The 24,123-nt window shown below is 37.4% G+C and overlaps 1 long non-coding RNA gene across 5 annotated transcripts; it reads right to left on the reverse strand.

The window, feature by feature from the left end:
- Positions 1–6,340: 6,340 nt before the first annotated feature.
- LOC125691791 (uncharacterized) lies at positions 6,341–24,049 on the reverse strand. 5 transcript variants are annotated; one of them, XR_007376246.1, is made up of 6 exons: positions 23,995–24,049; positions 15,070–15,128; positions 13,925–14,010; positions 11,106–11,741; positions 9,400–10,538; positions 6,341–6,954 (listed from the first exon to the last, which is right to left on the reverse strand). It is a non-coding gene; the product is annotated as an uncharacterized LOC125691791 (long non-coding RNA). The 5 variants fall into 5 exon arrangements; XR_007376245.1 differs by lacking the exon at positions 6,341–6,954 and adding an exon at positions 15,202–15,328 and having other exon boundaries at positions 8,589–10,538; positions 23,995–24,017; XR_007376244.1 differs by lacking the exon at positions 6,341–6,954 and having other exon boundaries at positions 8,589–10,538.
- Positions 24,050–24,123: the final 74 nt, after the last annotated feature.

The following is a 24,123-nucleotide window of genomic DNA, read 5'->3' on the forward strand; positions in this document are numbered from 1 at the left end:
TTTTTTTTTTTTTTAATCACACTTATGCTTAATGGATTAACTGGAGGGAAAAAAAAAAAAAGATTGCTTTCCATGGAAAGCTACAGGGCCTTCCTCAAATCTCAGGCGGCAGCAGGCTGTAGTGCTGCTTTTTAACACCATCTGTTCTTTGAGTTTTAAATGTTTCATGGGAATTGAAGTGTTCGGGTTTTCCTGTTGACAGCTCAAGTTTAGCAATATGCTCTCAGGCAGCAATGAAAATCTAAGCAAATATCTCAAAATTTTACATCTTTGAAAAGGTTATGCCATACAGTGAATATAGAACATATATCGATAAATCTAGTGAATATCAATATTTATCTATCAATAAATAAATGAATATAGACTATATATCAAATTTTTATTCAACACAGTATATAAATATACTGGGGGGATAAAGCTAGTAGAGTGATTCTGCCCTACTAGTAATTCTAGATACATATTTCAAGTATTTAAGTGCTCTCAAAACAAACAAACAATGTAGCCATTAATGAAAGAACCAAAATAGTTCAATATTAAAAGTATGTCCACTACTGCAGGAAATCAAATTTAAAAAACATCTGTATGGAGAAAGAATTCAGTGAGTGGAAGAACATGCAAAATGCTTAGAGGATACCATATGCATTTGTAAGAACATCTGGTTTGCAAGAGATAATAATCTGGCATAGGTTGATTCTTTACTTCCCCTGCATTGATAGAAATCTATCTTTCAGTAAAAAAAAATCCTGTTTATCTTCTGTGGTGGATATTAAATATATACTCCCATTTTACCTCACTGTGAATTTGCTACCAATGAGAGATAATTTTGAACTATGTAGGTCTCTTTTCCTACATTAAAATTCTGAATGCTTATTCAGAGCATACACTCTAATGAGAATGTGTCTCTTCATAACATTTTTTTTTTATATAGTGACAGATGATGTTCATATTTCCAAAGCACCATCAGATGTAACAGCTTGGTTCCACACAATCATCTGTGGGATTTTGTTTCATTTCACATGAAAACTGTGATAGCATATTGGGGGGGGGGGGGGGGGGGGGGAATTGTAAAAGCCTGATCAAATGTACAAGTGAAAAGCAAATATTTACTGAAGAAACACCTGAACATTATATGTAATAATTATATGCAACACTGCTTTCTATTGGCTGCCCCATGGATTACTGTTTCCACTTCCTATTTATTGCATTTCCATTTTATCTGGATCTGATGTAGGAGATTGAAAATAGAGCAGAAGAATATTTTCTCACCCTCCCCAGTTTAATTCTTCCACAGCTTCCATACTGATCCTTTCTAGATGACTACATAAGATGTATTATTTCATTTCTGGAAAAAAATTGTAGTAACAAGAACTTATGGGAGAAGGAATAAAATAAATAGAAAAAAAAAACTGTGAAATTCCTTTCTTGTTGTGAGGAAATTTAAATGTTAGTATTGAAATATAATCTGCAACATCTTCAAATATTTGGTGCCAACTTTATGCAAACTAGGAATGCAGAAGAGAATCTGCATAACAAGACAGCAATACAACAATACAGTAAAACTTCAGAAATAAAAGATAGATATGAGGGAATGGGCTTTAGGTCTACTTCTGACTTCAAGCTGGATTTAACATGGTTCATCTCAAATTGCTCAGCTCATTCTGTCAACATTCAAGAAATGCCTGTTTCACTGACATTTCCTGTTGCTGTGATCTAACCCCAATAGAAATCAAATAGCAGGTGTTAGGAGTAACAGTGACCTTAAAAGCATACTGCTTAGATACACTGTTACTTATTAAGCTTTCATACATCTTCAACAAACTGTAAGAATAAAGGCCTTCAAGAGCTTTAATGTTCTGAGATTAGAATGAGCAAATTGCACTTCATGAAATCAGCATGACAGTTTTCATAAATAACCATCCAAATCAGCTCTACTTGGGTGTGGAACTCAGATGGACATGCCGTTCAACTGAGTAAACAAAGTACATTTTCTGGAGAGCTTGTGAGAGGACACTAACAAAAAGTAGAATTCCTGGAGTAGAATTCCTGATCTAAAAATATAATGACTACTGCTTTTATTGTATTTCTTTTAAGAGTCTTAATGTCTAAAACCAGCAAAGCATTTCTGTCAGTAATTTCTGGCTAGTTTTATTTCATGGACAAAGAAGAAATTGGTGATGGATACCTCAATACCTCAGTGGTATCCTCATTTATATATTTTTCCTTTTCTCAGTAATAATGAGTTAACTTTGTGTAAGAGCTCCACCAGGACTCTGTCTTACTGGTTTTCTACTTCAGCGAACTCAGATGACTCTCTTTGATTCTAGGAAATAATTTTGCCAGAGAATTGCATCTCTTAATTCCATTAAGACTGCAAGCTGAACAAGATGCAGATCATAGAATCACCAACAATGTCCCTTAAATACAACATCTATATGTTTACTGAACACCCCCAGCAATGATGACTTAACCATCTCCCTGAGCCATGCCTGACCGCTCTTTTGGAGAAGAAATTTTTTCTAATATCCATTCCTTTCCAATATGAACTTCCCCTGGAGCGACTTGAGGCCATTCACTCTAGTTCTATCACTAAATGACCCCTTTCAGAAATGCAAGAAATTTTGTACTACAGAAAAATGCAAAAGGAGAGACTGCCTAAAATCAAAGAACACAGAACTAGGCAAGAGGCAAAATAATTGGGATTCAATGCCAGATTCAAAGCACAAACAGCATGACTTTCATGTTCTCTCCCCAGAGGCTGTGGCTGGAACATCAAATTCTGACCATGAACTGCTAGAATATGAACAAGATGTGTGCTGAACTGTGGGATGGCATGCCAGCACGTCCCAGGGGCTGCTGTGCAGTCAGCTGCCCTTTTAGCTGTTCTGCATTTCAACCTTCATTGCTACACAGTCCTACTTTTTAAAAACAGAAATTAAATTATTCCATTTACCATTTTTTTAACCATTTTTTTAAGTCCTTGATCTCCAATGAGGTGAGGGGAATGTGCACTTATGTGTCTAGATGTGACACCTTTCTGTCTGTATAGGAGTCATTTGCTTTCAAATGCATGAGGAAACACTGACTGTTGGAAGGGTTTATTACAGACATTCATTCTTGCCTGGTGAGTCAATTTCTAAGTGGCCAGCAGACCAGCAAGAAGGCATTTGGGTGTCACTAAAATGGGTTTTAAGTTAAAGAACTTGTAGTGACAGCTATTCTCTGTGATATTTGCAGTAGTGATATTTCACTGAATAGGAAATAAACAATATGCTTTGTAAATGGATGTATTTATCCCACATCTAAGATGATGGAATCAGATGAGCAAAAGAGGGATGGGACTTCCCTATGACCTGCTAGAGGGAAGAGATGCCATTCAGAGGGTTCTGGACAGGCTTGAGAGGTGGGCCCATGCCAACCTCATGAAGTTCAGCAAAGCCAAATAAAAGGTACTTCACCTGGTTCAGGGCAATTCCAAGCACAAATACAAATGGGTGGAGAATAGTTTGAGAGCAGCAGCCCCGATGAGAAGGATTTGTGGATGTCACTTGATGAAAGAGTCAACATGAGCCAGTGAAGTGTGCTTGCAGGCCAGAAGCCCAACTAAATGCTGGGTTGCATCAAGAGAAACATGACCAGCAGGTCAAGGGAGGTGATTCTGCCCCTCTACTCTGCTCTCATGAGACCCCACCTGTAATACCACATCCAGTTGTGGAGTCCCAACACAAGAAGGATATTGAGCTATTGGAGTGGATCCAGAGGACAGTCATGTAAATGCCTGGGGGGCTGGAGGACCTCCCTGTGGGGGCAGGCTGAGAGAGTAGGGTATCTTCAGACCAGAGAAGACTTCAGGGGGACCTTACAGCAGCCTTCCAGTACCTGAAGGGGGCTTACGGAAAAGCTAGGAAAATACTTTTCATAAGGAAATGTAGTAATAGGATGAGGGGAAATGGCTTTAAACTGGCAGAGGGTAGATTTAGACTAGAGATTACAGTGATTTTTTTATTTTTTTTTTTTTCTCCCATGTGAGGGCGGTAAGACACTGTAGCACATTGACCAGACAGAGTTGTGGTTGCCACCACCCTAAATGTTAAGACTGGGCTGGATGCAGCTTTGAGTATCCTGGTCTAGGAGGAGGTATCCTTGCCTATAGCAGGAAGGTAAGAACTAAATAATCTTAAAGGTCTCTTCCAACCAAAACCATGACTTCCATGACTTACCTATCTCAAACACCTGATATTTCTTTCAATCCATTATGTATGAAAGTTTCCCTCCTGACCAAAAAAAAAAAAAAAAAAGTGTTCAGCTAACATTTGTGGATGAGTTTTCTCTCATGTAGAGAAGGACTCTGAAGAACTCCTTAGAGGCTTACACTATTCTAGCTTTATCCTGGGGACTCATTTGAGTAAATAATTATAGCTGAAGTATGTCATTTTACTTAGCATAAAGGAAGAAAAACAAAGAAACAAGATAGAGCTGCATGCACGTCTCACAAGAATGCTCATACACAACTGCAAGATTCATTAAGTTGATAAATATAGAAAGTATAACTCCAATAGTGCATAGATAGTCTAGATACCCACAGTCAAAGTATCTAATGACACTTCCCTGGAAACATTTTTATACCATGGTCAGAAGTAAACCTAGAAGTTCTGCTATACTGTTTCTCTGGGTTCCAATGAGGCAGATAAGATTTTTATTTATTTATTTTAAGATTCACAGAGGAACTCTGTGTACTTCTCTACATTACATACTACACTAATCACAGAGGAGTATTCATCTGATAGAAAGCCATACATCACCATTCTCTACTCAGTAATGACTAATGATGAGCAACTGCTGCAGATTAATGCAAACCCACACAGCAAAGCAGGGCTCCTTGTCTTTGGGCTCGTATGCTGACTGCCAAAATCCTGCTCCTCCAGGCAGAGCTGGCCACTGCTACTCACCGTTCAGTTTTCTGGCCATTCCAATACATGTAAACCATTAGCTGGATGGTGAGTTTTGGAAAGACAGTCCATGGCTAATTCTATGTATTTCTGGAGATTTTTTTTTTTTTTCACATGCAGATTTATGTATGGTTTAGGATCCCAATTACTAATCTGCTCACCCAAGTATTTGCTGAGGTAACGTCACATTGGCTAAGATGGATGTGAAAAAGAAAAAATGCTGCATCAATTAACAGAAGACAGACAATAAGCTTTAAGAAAAACACAGTCTGAGTTGATACAGCACATCTTTGAAGCACTGAATGAGTCAATAACTTCATTAAGAAGGACAAGTAAGGTAGTAAAGATCAGTATTTCACCATTTCCCTTAGCTTCTCCTACTCAACAGAGCTCTGTCTGTTGCCTAGAGTCAGAACTGAAGTAAATAGTAGAGCAGAGATTAGAAACCTGGTTTTCCATTTCCTAGAACATATTCACTTAATATATTCTGGAAGTATGCTTTACTCTGTCCACAAGACCTGAAGGTCTAAGGAATCAGTAAATCCAGAGAAAAGGTGTCAAAGTAAAGGTTCAAAGTGGTGTGAATTAAGCAGCTTTTTTCACTGATTTAGATATATAATTTTCCTGCAAAGTGAAATCTGTTTCTGAAAATCTTATGCAGTGTACTACCAAGAAAAACTCAGTCTTTGTATCATGTTTCTAAGAGTAAATGTCTTTAGAAATTTAAGAACAGGAATAATAAAAGTTTGATTTTTAATGAAATAGAAGTCTTCTCCGTATGTGATCTTTCTAAAAGTAAAGTGATTTGAACTTCCAAACATCTGCCTGAAAACACTATGTTCTGCCCTATTTATTCTGTCTTTAACAGCTGCTAACCTATTAAACTAGCTGCTAAGCTATTACACTAAGAACATTTTCTTTGTTAAAGGATGACACATGGGAGCTTTTAAATTATTCCTCATAACAACTTTCACTGAAGTAAATAGAATGGGCTGCAATCATATTTAGCATTGATCACCAATTCTGAAGATATTAAATGAAGTGAGTAACTTTGCATTATCTTAGTGAATGTATATAACAACAGAAATGCTGTTAAAACGTTACTGCATCAATTCTACTTATTTCATAGATTCCGTACTATTTTGAAAGCCACATAGCACATACTTAGAGTCAGTAATCCAGGAATATTTATTCATTAACATTTCTATTCTGGTGGTTGTTCAGTGAATGCTGCTTCTTACTCATTTAGTAGCCTAACAGCTGTCACAAAATATTGCCTTTTTTTTTTTTTCTACATGCCAAATGATTTTTTCCTCCCTCCAAAACTATCATTAGTGTTATTCCTATAGGAAATTACTTACAGCTTTAGAATATTTGAGATTTTAGAGCTTTTAATCCAACCTTCACAATCCGATGTTCTAGTGATTTACATATTTCAAACATGATTTATAAAGCAAATATATGCTATTCTTATCTGCAGGGAGAACGTGTTGTAATTCATTTTTATGCTTTTTTTTTTCTCCCTGACAACCTAAGCCTTGATTACTCAGTATAAATTCTAATGATTAGGGAAAGATGACAGATTCAGGATGGAGAACAGAAGGAAGAGGCCAAAAGCAAAAGGCTATTTCCAGGATAAAGAAGCCATCAAAATGCTAATAAGGCCTATTCCAAAAGTGTAATATTATTTCTTTGTTCAGCTTTATTTATAAACACACAGATCTGCAGCAATGGTTGCAGACTAAAAAGCTCTGTGTCCAAAATGCACGTTGTTCCAGAACCTAAAGAGAATAAAAACCCTGCTCAGTTATAAAGTCTTCAGAACAAGCACCGGAATGAAAAATGACAAAACTCTCCAGAAATCTGAAATTTGATACGAAAGGCCTTCCTTGTACAGAGATTATTCTGAATCAACTAGACAGAAGATAACTGAACATTTGTTCTCATCTTGGTCTGGTGAGACTCTTCTGAAGGTAAGCAATAACTCAGCACCAGCCTTTACATTCTCCTAGAAGGAAAGAAAACCATCTGACTTATCTGATTACCTGATGAACAGACTAGGTCATATTTTGAGAGAAGTGAAAATTCTATGCAAGTTCTTGACATATCATCACAGCATCTCAAAAATTACAAGGGAAGCGGGAGAAAAGAAATTGACTGAGTGGGAGATGGAGGAGGGCAGTAGAAAACCAGTAAAAGATTCAATAGAGTACAGAAAAATTGAAAGAGTATTTCTAACTTTTTTTTTTTGTTTGTTTGTTTTTTTTTTGAAGGGGGGGCGGGGGGGGAGGGAAGCCTACACAGGCACATATTTTTAAAAGAATGACTAATGAGAAATGTTTTTTGCACATTTGTGTGCTAGGAAGTTTGGATAGGTGTTCTTAATAAGACAAGAAAAATTCAATATCCCCTTTGGGAAACATGTTTTTTTCCTCAAATGCTAAGGACTTTTAAATTTTTTTATCATTTATTTTGGGATAGTTAACTGGAACATACAACCAAAATATTGAGAATAGGCTTAGGCATACAGGTTTACATATGCATTACATCAATCTTAGGTAAACAGCTTAAAGAATCTTTGAGTCTCCTTGAAAGAGACAGAGACACTTAGTTGAAGTAAACTAAACATGCAGTAGACATCATATGCTCTAAAGACTAATTAACACAACAAAATATACAAGCAGATTATTGTTATAGTCAGAAAGATTAGCACAGTGGAAAGGCAATACAGAAGCGGAATAGCAAAAAGACAAACAAAAAAGGAATGCTCACCTGTCTCCAAGGATCCAGGCTCACAAGGAAAAACCCCACAAGGGAGGGACCTCTAATCAGAGATCCTCCCCTAGTGAGGGTCAGTCCTTTAATGGGGTCTAAGAGAGGTGCAGCTAAGCTCCACCCCTTCTGGTCACACATGTGAATTGCCTCCACCTGTGCTCCCAGGGCTGACTGGATCTTTTTCCCAGGTAATCAATCAGTGGTTCAGGCCATGACTCAACAGTTCCCATACAACTATAAACAAACAACCTGTTTATAACAGTGCGAGTTTGTGTTTGAAAAAGTGTCTGAGGGGGAAGAATGAGAGATTTAACTGCTTAAAGCAGCAGTCCGGCAGTGCTTCAAGAAGCTGATGTTAGCCATGGAAAAAAACAAAAAGGTAAAGGAAACAATGAACAACAGAATTTTGACCTTACAAAAAATGCAAGGCTTATCAATACTTCTATCTCTTCCTTTAATTAAAGTCACTAGATCACATCATGTCTTAGGTATGCATAAGCACATACATCTCTTTTAATTGTCTTTATGTTCACCTGGTATTTCCTTTAAGAGACATTAAAAATAAATGGGTGAGTTTGATATGCGGTCCTCTATAGGTAAACAATGTTACAGCACAGAACAGGAAACCAGATGAAAATCCTGAAGACACGACAGAAAGAACTGCTAACTGTGTGTATGGCAACTGTTGAGTCACAGCCTGAACCACTGATTGAACACTTGGGCAAAGGACCCGGTCAGCCCTGGGAGCACAGGTGAAGGTAATTCAACTGTGTGACCAGAAGGGGTGGAATCTGGCTGCACCTCTCTTAGACATCATTTAAGGCTGACTGCCAGTGGGGAAGGATCTCTGGTTGGAGATCCCTTTTTTGTGGAGTCTTTCCTATAAGACTAGATCCTTGGAGGTAGCTGAATACTTTTTCTTTATAGCACCATTCCATTTATGCTAGTCTCTTTGTTACTGCACACCTGTATTGTCCTTTCACCACGTTAATCTTTCTGACTGTAACACAGAGCTGCTGCACCTGCCTCTAGGTCCACATCAGGCCTGCTCTCATCTGCGTCCACATGTCTATACTATCCATCCTAATATCTACTTTATTCAGATTTAAAAATCACACACAAATAAAAATGTCATTTTTGAACAGTGGAAGCACTTCTTTGTTCCACAAATTTACAGAGGGGTTGTTTTCTGCATATTCCTCTCTGTGCTTTTACTGGTGATGCAGTTATTGCACAATGAAAGTTATCCTGAAGTGTTTGATTGCTGCTGCGGATCACATACTGGTGAACGGCAAATCAGTAGCTCACTTACATGCAACGGTGATTTTTCTTGTTTTTAATACAGAACACTCATTTAAATTAAAAATCTGTTTTTTTTTTCTAAATGTTAAATTAAAATCAAAAGCATGCCAAAAATACTTCCAATTCTTTCTTAATGTTCCTGCTTGTTACTGTAGTATTATCAGTGACACCAATTTATAGTCCTATTTCCACCAGTAACAGACTCAGAAAACCAAAGAATTTAATTTTCATTTCACCAGCCTTGAATACATAATCAAAGCTTCTACCTGCGTCAACTTTCAGAACACAGAACGAGAAAAGGTTGGCATGGTTCTTTTGAACGATCTACCAGGTAAACAAATACTAAAAAGCTATTTCTCCTGTTGTGGGCTCATACCAGTAGGGAATATTGTTGTCTGGATCTGCCACCTAGCTGGGATTTTCAGCAACTTCTCTTCTCTGCTTTTGCACTCCTTTACATGAGGGTTATTCTAACGAGGGAAATGAGAGGTAAATCAGATCAATGCAAAGAGTTAAGTGAAGTAGTTGCTAATACTACTTGGAAGGAAAGGCCCAATAAGTGAAAAGCATAACTTTACTAGAAAGTTACTAGAAAGTTTAGCCACAGTAAGAAGAAACCCTTAGGAGTTGCATAGTATGCATAGATATCTCTAGAGGAAAAGATATATGTATGTATACGATCTGTCCTAAAACTTTTTGCTACAGTTTATTGAAATTCCATTTGCCCGAGGAAAAAAAGCAAATATCCCCAAATCAACAAACACACACGATTGTCTATGTCTAACCAAGAACCTGAACTTTGTTTCCATTCTCATCTTAACTAGGTACAGAGCAGCTAGAGTGTCCAAGATACTCTGGAACACACATTATTTGTCTCAGGGTTCTCACCTTGTTCTCAGTGCAGTCATAGTATTGAGATTTTCCTTCAGCTTTATCTGTAAGTGTGGGTATATTACTTCAGTGTATTGCTCTGCTATGAAGTGCTGACATACAAAGAGCATCACTTGCATGCTTTGCAGGTCCAGAAGTGTGGCAAACCCCAGGTCTTAATAAATTAAGACATATCAGGATGTCCTCCTGCCCATTTTCAGCAAACAACACACCTACCTTTGGTGGCCTTAAGCAAGCATGGGAAGACATTTCTGCCTCTTGCGAGGCATTCTGAAAGCTGCATTGCATTTGGCAGTTGAAAAAGAAGTCCCTGGCCATAGGTGTCTGTGAATCTCTTTGACATGCTGGGATACATTTCTGGTCCTGTCTCATCTCAAACCCTTCTTATTTTAACCTACAATGTAACAATGTTACATAGAGTTCTAAAGCCAAAGCAACAAAAAATACTACATGAAAAATCAGTCTAGTTCAAGCCTATGTTTCCTTGAGGGGTTGTTCCCATCAACCTAATTTAATCTTGCCATTAACATTTCCACGAGACAGTTTTTCTTTACATCCCTTCAGCTGGAAGGTATCTGCGGAGGTAGCATTTTTATACTGCCTTTAACCTCTTTTCTTCCTCTTCTAAAAAAAAAAAAAAAAAAAGAAAACCCATTTAGATACATTTTTAACTATGGTAAGTAAGGAATTCTTTTGTATCGCTTTTGCTACAGATGTAAAGAGATTACTTTTTAGTGGTAAAGATTTTGGTAATCTGCTAAAGTATGTATGTTCAGCTACTGCACTTTTACAATTGCAGCTTTGTAACTTCAATATTAATAACTTTCATAATTACTTAAAAATCTAATCTAGGCAGAGAAAATGAAAATTCAACATTCAATACTCAAAATGAATACAAAATGACCATATTTATTTCAGAGAACATGACTGCACTCAAACAACCAGCCACAGGAACATTATTACTTCAAAACATTTAAAACAGTGCTGTTTTTCCTATTTCCATCATATGTTGTGTACCTTCCTCCTGTAGTTTGCTTCTCAGTTATATGAGGAACAATGTCTATATGCAGGGGCTGTCACACACAGATTTCTTACTTTGGCTTGCAATGAAAGATAGCAGCACCAACTCAAACCACCTTACATTCTCTAAAGAGTAAGAGCAATGAAATTGACTGCTCTCAAGTATCTTACTTTTGTGCTTTGAGATGTGAAATACATGCTTTTCTTCAAACCACATATGTTGAGATTCTGGATGACTCTTTAACTTGAAAACTGTTCAGGCCAGAGAGTAGTAATTCAGGATCCTTGAAAAAAAGAGCAGATAAGGCTGACCACAAATACCTCTAGAGTGTTACAGTTCCTCTAACACGTTCATTTTATACACACTATAAAGAACAGACTTTTCCTCCTTATATGCAGAAGTCCTTCCCTGCTGTTATCCAAAGATATTTCTATAAATATCATTTCAGTCAGTTTAATGACATTCAGTTGATCTTTCTTAATAGTAAGCAGAGTAAGTTTTCTTACCCTTTCCCACACCTTCCTAATACCAGTAGCAGATTTAGCATGTCTGTGAGAATGATTCTGGGGAGAAGGCAGTGAACCAATAATAAATAGAAAAGGTGATAGAGCCATGTAAGAGTTCCTATTCTCTTTGCTTGTTTGTTTTACATTAAAATCGACTGACAATTTGGGTAGACACAAACTGTTGAACAAGGTCAATCAAGGGTCATATCTCAGAAGTGATGATAGGGAAGATTTTGAAGTTTCTTCAACTTGATTGGCCACTGAAAGAGTAGGAATATGAAACCGCAGTTTCTTTTATCTCTGTAAAAATAAATAGAAATTGCACCTCAGACAAAAGACATGGATAGAACTGAATGTGATTTATATTCATAGGTTTTTATTGTGTCCCTGTAGATGTGTCAGTCACTCACTGATCCCTGTAAATTAAGTTTCAAAGAGCAGTTGGGCATGCAAATAAGATCTCTGAGGGGAGTTAGTAGCACAGCTTACAGATGGCACTAGGTGAAGCAAGAAAAAAGAAAAAAGTCACTTTTCAACTGCAGTATTTTCCATCTCTACATATGAAGATAATGTAGATTGTTGTGACTGAGAGCAGCATAAAATGGAGAAAAAACTCAATAAGCAACAACTAAAACCATGAAAGGAATAATACTCTGAATAGTTGTCATTTTGAGGTTTCCATGCAGCTGGATGATGTTTTCTTGCCTTTTTTGGGAACGTATTCAAGTTGCACTGTGTGTACTACAAAATTAATCTGAATGATCATATTAAAAGAACAAACTAAAATGCATTTATTGCTTTCTAAAGGTAAGCATTACAAATATACTGAAGCAGAATTGCTCTTCTGCATATCACAAAATATAGCTACCTTAAATTAGGCAACTGGAGCTGGTTTGAACATTACTGCTACTGTTAGCACCTGTATGCACTAAGAAGCTCTGATTCATCCAGACTATATAACAATGTTTTGTTAAATAACCCTGGTCAAGGAGACTGGTAATATCTCAGAAGTGATGATGGGAAAGAGAAAGTGTTATGTTTAATCTGTGATGAACAATTCCCTGCCACCCTCACTCTGACTTTGCTGTTTTCAGGCTATTATTTTTAGGTAGGCCCAGACTACCACGAGGTTAACAAAAGAACTCACAAACAAACTTCTGGATGAGGCACAGCAACACCCAGCATGCATTGTAAAAGCAAGAGCTTCACACAGCAATTACTCTAACAGACCTCATTATACAGAAAGTTGCTCTCTAAGGGTCCTTCATAATGCAGAATATTTGTATGCAGCACTCTTGATCAGAATGTGAAGGAACAGTGTAGAAATGTAGAATGAGATGTGTTGTACTCTGGTGCCTTGTGTCTGTCTCATAAAAAAATAGAAAGAATGAAATATGCAGAAGGAGAACCACAATAATGGTTCAATAATTGTACAGAAGCTTCCAACTAAATAATATGCAATTGGATCTACAATATGGTCTCTTCAGCAGATTATTGTTAGTTAGCAATGCCTAAAGGAAAGATTATACTGAATGACCATGTACAGTGTTTCTAAATGCTACCTGAACTCAGCAATGAGAACACTTGTCAAGCAAGAAAAGAAGGCCAAACAGCAGCTATAAGACTTTTTTTTAAAGCATCTCACTTGTAATCAGTATTCATTAGTTTAAAAAAAAAAAAAATCATTAATGCTTTGGTACACACAGAACTTTGTAACTTTTTCCATTCTTGAACCATTCCAAGAACTTCACTAATAAAATGGTAGGATAAATGCACATTGAACTAGAAGTTGATTTAGTGCAGTGCTTTCTGTTCCTATTGTAAGGTCACAATTGGGTTTCATTAGAGACTAAGAATAAAGCTACTGGCATACTGTCATTGTTCTGTTCCTATTTAAACTTTCCAAGAAAAAATAAAAATTAGCATTTAAAATGCTGAGAAGAGTAAATTAGTAGGCACTAGAGATATTCACCTATTAGGACTCCAGACAGGTCAAGCCCTTCAGCTGTACTAGTTTACTCTAGATTACACTGGTAAGTGCATTACTGATGTATCATGCAGTGGGGATTTTTTCAGACAAGTTTATTGATGTCAGCAGCTGACTGGTGTGCAGTAAAATTGGATTCTAAGGATGGAGCACTGAATCATTAGCAGCAGAATATTGAATCAATCCTAAAATCATTCCAGAAGAAATCTCTGTGCAACACATCAGTACAACCCCATAGAAAGAGATGATTACACACCATTGCTGAATCTTCCCCTGACTTAAGGAGCTTTGAATTTGCTTTTTCTTTTAAGAATGTGCTGATTTAAGTCAGGCTTGAAGTTTCTACTGCATCCTTATGCTATTCCACTGATTTAAAATACAGGAATAACAGTAAATAGCATTCTCTTATTTTCTATACTAGAAGTCTTTTCCTCTATAATAGAAAGGTGAAGCCATAGTTTATAGCTATTTGTAGCAGTAAATAAAAACCTCTTACCAGTCTTCCCAAAACAGGAGTCTGGAGGATTGAGATCAATCAGACCATTGGTCTCAGTAACAGCACCACCCCGAGCTGTTCAAGGTCTACAAAGTAGACAAAAGAGGAGAAGACAACAAAGCTGACTTTTCCTAATTGTCAAGAGAATGAACAAATAAAAAGAGAGCTTTTGCTAAAGAAATGCGAGTCAGTAGTTGGGTGACTCTCAGCACAAAAATAACTGTCAGTCTCTTAGGTAGAAGTGTGCACAGTGTGCATCTAGCTACTGACATGTATTGCACTGCTGGATGTAAAGTCATGGAAACAGTTATCCTCCTAGGAAGTTTAACATTGATCATTTCACTTAGTGAAATGTAACTGATTTCCTGTCTGCTGTTCAGTCAATATAATATTCTTAGTCTTAATGTTGGATTTTTAAAATAACTTTTCAACAGAAATATTATATGTAACTGAAGTGCATGCAGCAGAAGGAAGACAAGTTTTATACAATGCATTCTGCATGCATTAATCACTTCTAGAAAAATGTATTCTTAACTCCTTAATTTAGAAGTTAAGCAAGACAAGTGGAAAGGAAGACTTCTTAGAGGATGTAGTACATATTCTTTTTGGTAAATGTCAGTGGTCTGAATGTTTCACATTTTTGTCCAATCCTCTGATTCTCCAGTATCTATGGATACTTTAAGTTTTCAGATTTTGATGATGATTGTTTTATTTCTACTGATATACCAGACATAATTTGTTTATTTCTAAACATCAAACATTTCAGTGCATTTTCTGTTAGTAACGAATTAAAAAAAAAAAAAAAAAAAAAAAAAAAAGGCAAAATCTTCCACTAGGAATCACAATTGTCTAAGCTTCAGATGAGGACGCGATGAAGAGGCACTCTTTCATACATTGTTGTAAAAATAAAATAGTTGTCCCACTTTTCCAGTACTCTACCATGGCCATCTTCATATTCACTGCTAGTGAACTGAAAAGGCCTTGAAATGGGTTCTACTTCTCCTTGACTGTGCATATGAGTTATTTGTTCTTATCTAAACATCACCCATTGCTTTCCTTAGCTTTACAGCTATACTGAATCATCTCCTATACCATGCTTTCATCAACATTAAAGAAATTGAAATACTTTGGGGGATCAAACTTACTTGCACCAATGCTTGGATTTGCAAAGGTTACAAAGAACTGTGCCATCTATTTGGTACTCCTAAAAAAAAAAAATTATGGCAGGGAGGGATGCTAAGGATACTTTTTTTTTTTTTTTTTTGGCTTTGACATACCTTTATTAACTTCACCAATTTGAAAGGAAGAAAAAAACATCAGGCCTCTTCACCAAAAGGTCAGGAGCAGTATTTTTCTCTTATCCTTTATAACAGATCTGCAACTTTGTTCTTTAACCATACCTCTCTAAAAGAAATGTTGCAACAGTCAAGAGAAGTTCTCCAAAAAAGAAAAGAAATGAATGGGTATAGTCAGAAGAGAATCATTTAATCACTTCATTCCCAAGGCAAAAGTTACCTCCCTGTGGGACATCCTTTCACCTATTTTTTCCACTTCATATGGAACTTTTTAAACACGAAACTCTAGGTTGAAATCCTGTATGTCCTACTTTTTTTTTCCCATAGTTTTGGAGCAGTTCTCTATCCTATACAGTTTTTCCTAGTTGGGTAATGGGCCTGGTCAGAAAATTACCCCAAATGGTTAATGAACACTGGAGGTATAGCATGTATTTAATATTCTCAACATGCAGCTAGCAGAGAAATAAGAAAAGAAAGCTGTTTTTTTTTCCTCTTATGCAGAAGGAAGAAAAAAACTTTTATCACTGAGACTGAAAGACTGAAATCTGTTTTGTCTAGAGAAGGGAGAACAGAGAGGAAACATCACAGTGGTCTTCAAAAACAATGAAGGATTCTGCCAAGACAAAAGGAATCCTTGATACCATGACCTCTGTGTAATGAGCAAAAGAAAATATATTAAATTACACAAAGTTAAAATTTGGGTTAGACACCATACCAGACTTTTCAAAAGCAAGGATAAATGAGCACTGAAGGAGACTATGAAATATTCATCAGAGAAGGTTTTAAACAATGGACTAGATAATAATCAGCCTGGAGTGGTAGGGCTACATATGATGCACAGTGATAGACTAAATGGTCTCTTAGAGTCTCTTCCACTTTTTAATGACTTTGTGATTCTACATGCCTCGGATTATTTCCTGGAAGGGAAACAAAAAGCCCAAATAATGTAATCTATAACTTATTAAAAAAAATACACTGCTTTTTTTTTTTTTTTTTTTTTTTTTTTTTTTTTTTTTTACTCTTGATCAATGGCACAAGTGGGAAACCCCAATATGTGTTTTGTACCTGGAGGTAAATATTGTAGAATTACAAGTACCTTTCCTCCTGTCACTCATCTGCATTTTTTTTGATGTGAAAACTTATCTCTATGTTCTCCAGAATATCTTTTGTCTGCACATGGTCCAGTTCTGTCCTTGGTATGGAACACAAGGTAAGCAATGGCAACAGAGTGATCAACAACGTAGCTGCTTAATTAATGAGTATGTGAATGATTTACATTCTCATTATGCATCTGCTCTTATTACTGCATAGTTTCAGTGACATCAGAAGATAAAGGACAGCACTTTTCTATGACAAAATAAGAAAAGAATTTCCTTGAAACAGAAAAGATCTTGATTTCATGTTGGGTTGCTGCTTTCTAAAGGAATCCTTATCGTATTACAAGTTACGTAATTAGCACTAGCAGCAAAAAACAGTGGGCTAAAAAAGCACTCTCAAAGAGAGCTCTATAGCTTCTGTACATGAATTTGCAGAAAGAGTTCAGAGAGAAATAAATAAATAGGCAGAAAAATATTTAGAGAGAACACAAACTAGTAGGTTAACAAGAACAACCTCTGTTATTATAGTCACAGCTCTTGAGAACCGCAGAGCACAGCTCTAATATCTCATTTTTTTCCTCCTTGGCCAGAGTTGCTTGCAAACCAAAAAGTCGGCATTCAGAAGCTAAGTCTCCTACATGTTCTTTTTGCTGAACACACATCTGTTTGTGTACTCTTGCATCACTGATGGACACTTGACTGGCATTCACATAAACAGGAAAAGCACAAATGGCCACTTCAGATTTGGCACAAAGATTATTTGTGATAAAGGTGGTATTTTTACCCAACTGTAGAAAGCTGGATATCACTGACAGACAGTCTCAGAACACGTGTTACTGAGAGGCAGATGTATTTAGGCACAGTTGCTCAAGTTCTGGTTAAAACCTTAAGTTGCTTTGTGCAGACCATTTATGTCTGCATGAACTTGCCATGAGGAACCTGTATGTAGTTTCACAGAGGTTCTCAGGTCTGTGAAAACAAAGTTGGTTTGTTTTTTTTAAATACTACTTTTCTTTTAAACTTCAGAAACACTCTTAGAACAATATGAGCACCACTATTTCAGCCAACATGTGTGCCATAGTAATATCTTGGTGACTGGCAACCTGTTGAAAATGACAACCTGACAGATGGCAGGACAAACCCTTCCACTGTAGTTCTTTACATAATCACAAGTTCCACATCTGACACCAGAAAATGTTCAACTCATGTACAAAAAAAACCACATGCTCTATGAAGCTTTCAGTCTCCAAAAGATATGACAAAGGTCTCAGCTATTTGAAAAAAAATGATGCACCCTTCAAGGATTTAACAAAACTTCTCCAATATGATATACTTTACACGGTATATTTCTATCTTAAAAACTAGACAGAAACAAAGTCAAAGGATGTTAAGAAAGAAAACATATTTCAAGGAGAAATTATCAAAAAAATTCTTTCTGTACAACTGCCTGGAAACAGCAGCTTCTTAGTACGTAAGACTACAAGAGAGAAGAAGGTTTCTCACTGAAAGGCCACCTTTCTTTTTTCATATTTTCTTTTTTATTTTCAGTCCACACTACTTTCCTGCAGAATTGACTAGCATCATCTTCTCAACTGTCTGACACTTTGTCAGGAATGCTTCCCATCTGTAGATAAGTTTGCAAGCCAGCAAATTCCATTTTTCATTAGAGCAAAGAACAACTTTCCTGCAACAAACCAAAGATCTATCTAGCCCAGCATGTTGTCTTCACAGTCATAGAATGGCCTGGGTTCAAAAGGATCGTCTAGTTTCAATCCCCCTGCTATGTGCAGTCACCAACCACTAGATCAGACTGCCCCAGAGCCACATCCAACCTGGCCTTGAATGCCTCCAGGGTTGGGGTATCCACAACCTCTCTGGGCAAACTGTTCCAGCACATCACCGCCCTGAGTGAAAATCTTCCTCTTTTTATCTAACCAAATCTCCAACCTTAGTTTAAAACCTCCCCTCCTTACCCTATTGCTATCAACCCACATAAGCAGTTGTTCCCCCTCTGATTTATATTCTCCCTTAAAGTACTGGAAGGCCATAATGAGGTCTCCTGAAATCCTTTTCCATAGGGCTACTCTCAAGGAAATCTTTCCCCAGTCTGTGTAAATATCTGGGATTGCCTCAAGTCTTTCACTTGGCCCTGCTGAACCTCATTAGGTTCACATGGGTCCACCTCTCCAGCCTGTCCAGGTCCCTTTGGATGGCTTCCCTTCCCCCCATTGTATCAGCTGTGCTGCTCAGCTTAGTGCCACCTGCCAACTTTTTGAGGGGACACCCAATTCCATCATCTGTCACTGATAAGCATGCTGAAGAGAACCCAGTAGGGCAGGTACTGCATATGAGAAAGCAGAAGAACAGCAGGATAATTTTTTACTATTTCCACAACAGAAAAAACAGTACTTTTTACTTGCATTAAAGAGATTCATTTGGATACTTCCTCCATCACATGGTTCAGTTGCTTTTGGAAACCTATACACAGACTATAAGACAAAGCACAGCTTTTAAGCCCTTGTCATCTCACTGAATAGGTCCCTTATGGAGAATATCCCTCATTTAACTCCATCTCCCCTTTCCTGAGATTCTCTGTGCTAGGTCTTGAAGTTTTCCAGACTTTCCCTGTTCCCTCTATACCCGTATGCATAACAAGTTTCATACAGTTTTTGAGCATATATAAATCCACTAAAAAGCATTACTTGGCTACAGGATGGCTGAAGAGGACAAAGGCTATAGAGTATGAACAGCCAGAATTTCCAAAAAGCAGTTTATGAAGAAAAAAGTTGGACTGGAGAACAAAATCCTTTGTGAAAGGACTAATTCCTACGTACAGAAATAGAACAGGGGGATTTGACTACCTCAGCAGCCCATGAGAGACATCTTAACTTGAGCTACTAGGAAGGAAGCTTTCGGAGGGAAAAAGGAATTTAGCATTGTGTGCCGTCTGTTTTGGAATTGGAAACAGCTGAAAAGATGAAAATAATTGTCCCTTATTCTTCATTAGAACAGTTGACGCATCTTCAAAACTACCAGAAAAGGCCTTCATTTAGCATAAGAGGTTTTCTGTATGTAAGAAGTTATATGATTCTTAGTATTCTCTTACCATAGGTCAGTGAATCAGTTAAGAGATGACTCTTTCCATCCATTTCTATCTTCTAAAGTCACTTGTTTACGGATTCATGCCTTGCCTAAATTGAAATCAGCAGGAACATCTACTCCTAGACATATTCTGGCTGTGTTAGTTGCCAACAGCAATTACAAAAACTCATGGGGAACATTGGCTGCAAGTTACTGAAACAGATGTCAGTTGTAGCAACACAGGCATGAGACTGAATATCTGAACACAAGGAGCCCTACGCACCATACGTAAGTTACAACAGCTGAAGCCACAAACTAGACCAACAGCTAAAAATCACACTTTGTAACCATCATTCATATTCAGAACACTCCCTACATTTATTTACCTTGTGGAATCGTATGTCTCAGTACGAAAATGAGTTTTTATTTCCTCTGCTGGAAACCTTACCAGAGGTAGGTAAAACAGAGAGGTAGATGTGACAATAAGCAATTGGGCATACAGGCTCACTCCTGCCACAGGAGGGCAGTCATTTTAGCAACAAAGCTAATAAAATGTTGACATCAGTCATAAAAGCAGTTTTTCACTTTTTGGATCTATTATTTTAAAGCACACAGCAAGAAACATTTCTACAAGTTTTGTGTTTTCATCACTCACAAATATGCACCCTTTTAAATTCAAATATTGGAAAATAGGAAAACATTTTGAAAACTGCTGAATACATTAATCCACAAAGACAAGACTATCTTATTTTAAGATCTGATAGGAATGTACCCCATTTTGCTTCTATTCACAGTTCTACTGCCATAAGCCCAGTCTTCAGGCCTTGTAAGGTAAAAGCGCTGATGTGAGAACAGGATCAACATAAAGTATTTTAACACTGTTTTGTATGCAGTAGAAGTCAGGCTTTGTACCTAAAACTCTTCAGATACTTTACAAGTCTGCAGGTCATCCAAACCCTCTGAGTATGTCCTCTGATCCCGATGTGCCCCTCAGAGAAAGCTGTGGGAGGTAACACGCAGCCTGCTTTCTGTATTATCAAAACATCCTGAAAGAGTGCTAGAGCAACCTGAAGATACTACTCTGAGTATTATCAGACAAACTGCCAAACATAGGCAAACCTGAAACTTCTGAAGAGTTCAGCACAAAGCATAAGTTCTCCACTAATAAGAAAATCATTGATATCACTGACAAAACACAGCATAAACAAAGTGGGCCACTGTCATACACATTGCCTAGCATGATGAAAATAACCTGATTTTAAGGAGGCTGAAATGACAATCAGCATCAGTATGGCAGCTCCAAAAAAACTGGGAGCTGTTTTACGTGGAGTTTGAGAAATTAATTGCTGAAAACTACCTTCAGCAGTTGTCTAAGCAGTTCAAACTGACATCAGGAAAGGTTCTATCCTTCCTAACAGAGGACCTCAAGCATGGTAAAGCCACAGAAGAGCAAAAGAATGAAAGGAATGTGAAATGAAGATGAGTATGCTCTTCAAGCATGACACAATGGTAATGGAGAGATATACACACATATTCCATACAGCCTTAACCAAAGATTTGTGACATACCATAACTCTCTGTTTGTGCGAGTTGTTTGGATGTGACCAAATCACTTTCTTCTCACATCCACAGACAGATCTTTTCTCCAGGGACTGAGCGCTCAGCAAACAGTAGCATTTGCCTGCATCACCTGCTTCTCCTAGCTAGCAACTGTGATTTGACTGCCTACACTGCTAGAAGATACAGATGTTGGAGTGATGGATTATTTCCACATGCTATGCCTACTGTAGTCACTCCTGACATTGCCCACTAAAAATAATATTTAAAGTAAAAAGATCGTGTAAACCATACATTTATTATCCTTCCCAAAACTGCACTATCCTTAAGGTGAATTAAAATTTGCATTTTTTCCATATTCTGTCTTCTGGGACAATGCTATCTGAGCTGTTAATATGAATACATGCTATGGGCTTTGATATAAATTGGTTACATTCTATGTATTTTTAGATCTTCAAAAAATAATACATATTTGGAAAGCCTGGCTTTACAAGGACTTTGTTAAAGAAATAAAGGATGCAGTACCAGAGAGTCAGGGTCAATTCTGGCCTCAGGTATTTCCACTTATCTGCTTGCAGATCAGCATCCCTTCAGCTTGAGAGGTAGCAACAGAAATCAGATAAGTCAATCAAATATGCTAAAACTGTTCATTATAATAAAATACCTTCTGGAGGGTTTGTCACCCAAATATCCTCTCTTACCCCATGGGCTTCTTCAGCTTGGAAAAGAAGGCTGCAGGAAGAAATCACCACAGCCTCCTAATATTTAAATGTTGCTTATAACCATGAGGGAAATAAACTTTTTACATGGGTAGATATTGGTATGACAAGGGTGAATATTATTAAACTAAATGAAGGGAAATGTATAGATTAGATGTCAGAGGAATTTTCTTACTGAGTGATGAGGTGGTGAAACAGGTTGTCCACAGAGGATGCCCTGTCTCTAGAGGTGTTTAAGGCCAGGTTGGATGGGGCCCAGGCAATCTGATCTAGTACTCAATCTAGCAGTTGGCAATCCTACCTGTGGCAGGGGCTTAGAACTTGGTGATCCTTGAGGTCCCTTCCTACCCAAGGCATTCTATGATGTTTCATCACATGATCAGTAAAAAACAGGCTACAGTATATTTATGACATACAAATAAATTTCTTCAGCACTTTCCTAACATTGCATACATAACAATTTATACCTCTCAAAATTCCAAATAATGCAAACCAACTCATGAGAGCAATCGTACCTTTTAGACATTACAATCTGATGGATGTTTTGACTGGCTTCAGGTTGGGAATAAGAAGAATAGAATCTACCCCAGGCACATGGTTGAATTTCCAAAGGAGACATCCTGATCCTCATACCAGAATAAGTAGCCCGGAGGGGAGGGAAGGTTATGCATTTAAAGAAAAAAGTTCACAGTCAGGGCTCAGCTGTAGACTGCTGTTTTGTCTCTAGAATTGAAGAAGTAGGCATGTACACAACCACAGATGTATGTAAACATACAGTCAGCATAGAACAGCTCAGCCTCAGGGGACAAACAGTCCCCAGTGTCTGGAGAAATTAAAAAAGAATTCTCCTGGGAGAAGAATTTGCTTCAGTTTCCTCTGTTTTCACAGTTTATCTTTAACATCCCCAGGTGGAACAAAAGCCCTTATCTTCTCTTTCAGGAAAGTATTGACCTAGGTAGTTCAGAAACTGCAGGAAAATCATTTTCTAAGGTACACTTGACAATGGGTTGTAAATCTAGGTGCTGAGTGGATTCAGAAAGCTTCTGGTTAGGATTATGTTGCAGTAAATACCAAGTTAATTCAGATAAACGCCCACCAGTAGTTTGCTGCAAACTAGGTGCAAACATACGTCCATGCTACTGCTTCAGTCTGGCCTGACTGAATGATCAATACCACAAAGGATACCGTTAGAATTAAAAAAAAAAAAAAAAAAACAACTACATATTAGAAGAAATTAGCTACATATGTCATATATGGATTTCATTCTTCCACTCGATAATATCTTGCTTTATAACTATTTAGGTTTTATTATATAGCGTTTTATAAATACCATTGAGTTTTTCTGTTATTTGTTTTTGAGTGGAGTAGACGTCTGGTGATTACTGCTCTGTACCAACTGCTTAAGGAAAGAAACAAGTAGCACATAAAAACTTTTAAGAACAGCGGATGCTTAACATCGAGTATTTTAGGAACTAATTATCTATGGCTCTGAATGCAGAGTTAAAAGGGCCATAAAAAAAAACTGGGAAGGTCCCAGCGGTTTGGAGTGGAGCAGCCTCGGCTGCTCCGTGTGACCATGGCGCCCCCTGCCGGAAGTGAAAAGCACAGCACCTCCCGCACAGCAGCAGCCTTCTGACGATTACAGCATCTTCAGAAAAAAAATATTAAAAACCACACCGAACTACCAAAAAAACTAGAAAAAAAAAAAAAAAAAAAAAGAAATCCAAGGATAACACTAGAAAGGATTATTAATGAGGACAAACTGTAATAAACCTGAACTACCTTTCTTTAAGCTGTTCTAAAGTTTTAGTTAAAGAAAGTTAACAAAAAAGACAGACAAATATAAATACAAATAAGGAAAAAAGTGGAGCATAACATTCTTGTCTTTACAAGCATTGATCAAAGACACTGAAGCATGATTTTCTAGCTTTCTTCTATTACATGCCAGAAAACACACATAGTGTTTTAAATTGGTATTTGTTTTCTATGCCAGCAGTATAAGCTTCCATTAGCACTAGGGACTCACATGTCTCTTAATACTTTAAGCGACATTTCTGCAGAAATGTTCTCAAATCAACTGAGCTGACTCACACAGGACCACCTATGCATACCAGCTAGTAAAAAAAGTTCTCTAGCAAAAGTACTCTAGCCCATTTCACACATACACAACTAGAAGACAATGCAGAATTAACTATAGCCTTAAAACACAATAAAAAGTGCAGCAATAACAGCAGAGCGGTAAGATCCTAGGCCATAGCAAGCAACAATTTGCTCAGACACAACAGTTATAGGGGGAAAAAAAAGAAGAAAAAGCTGCTTACTTTCAGGAAGCCTCAGGTACCAGAGAGAGACCTTCACATCCACTGCCAACCCTTAAATGATGTCTGGGAAGGGGTGGATCCTGGCTCCATTGCTTCCAGTCACTAAGGTGCACTGCATGCACCTGAGCT

The sequence above is a fragment of the Lagopus muta genome, chromosome 4 (assembly GCF_023343835.1).
Source record: "Lagopus muta isolate bLagMut1 chromosome 4, bLagMut1 primary, whole genome shotgun sequence".
NCBI classification, from domain to species: Eukaryota; Metazoa; Chordata; class Aves; order Galliformes; family Phasianidae; genus Lagopus; species Lagopus muta.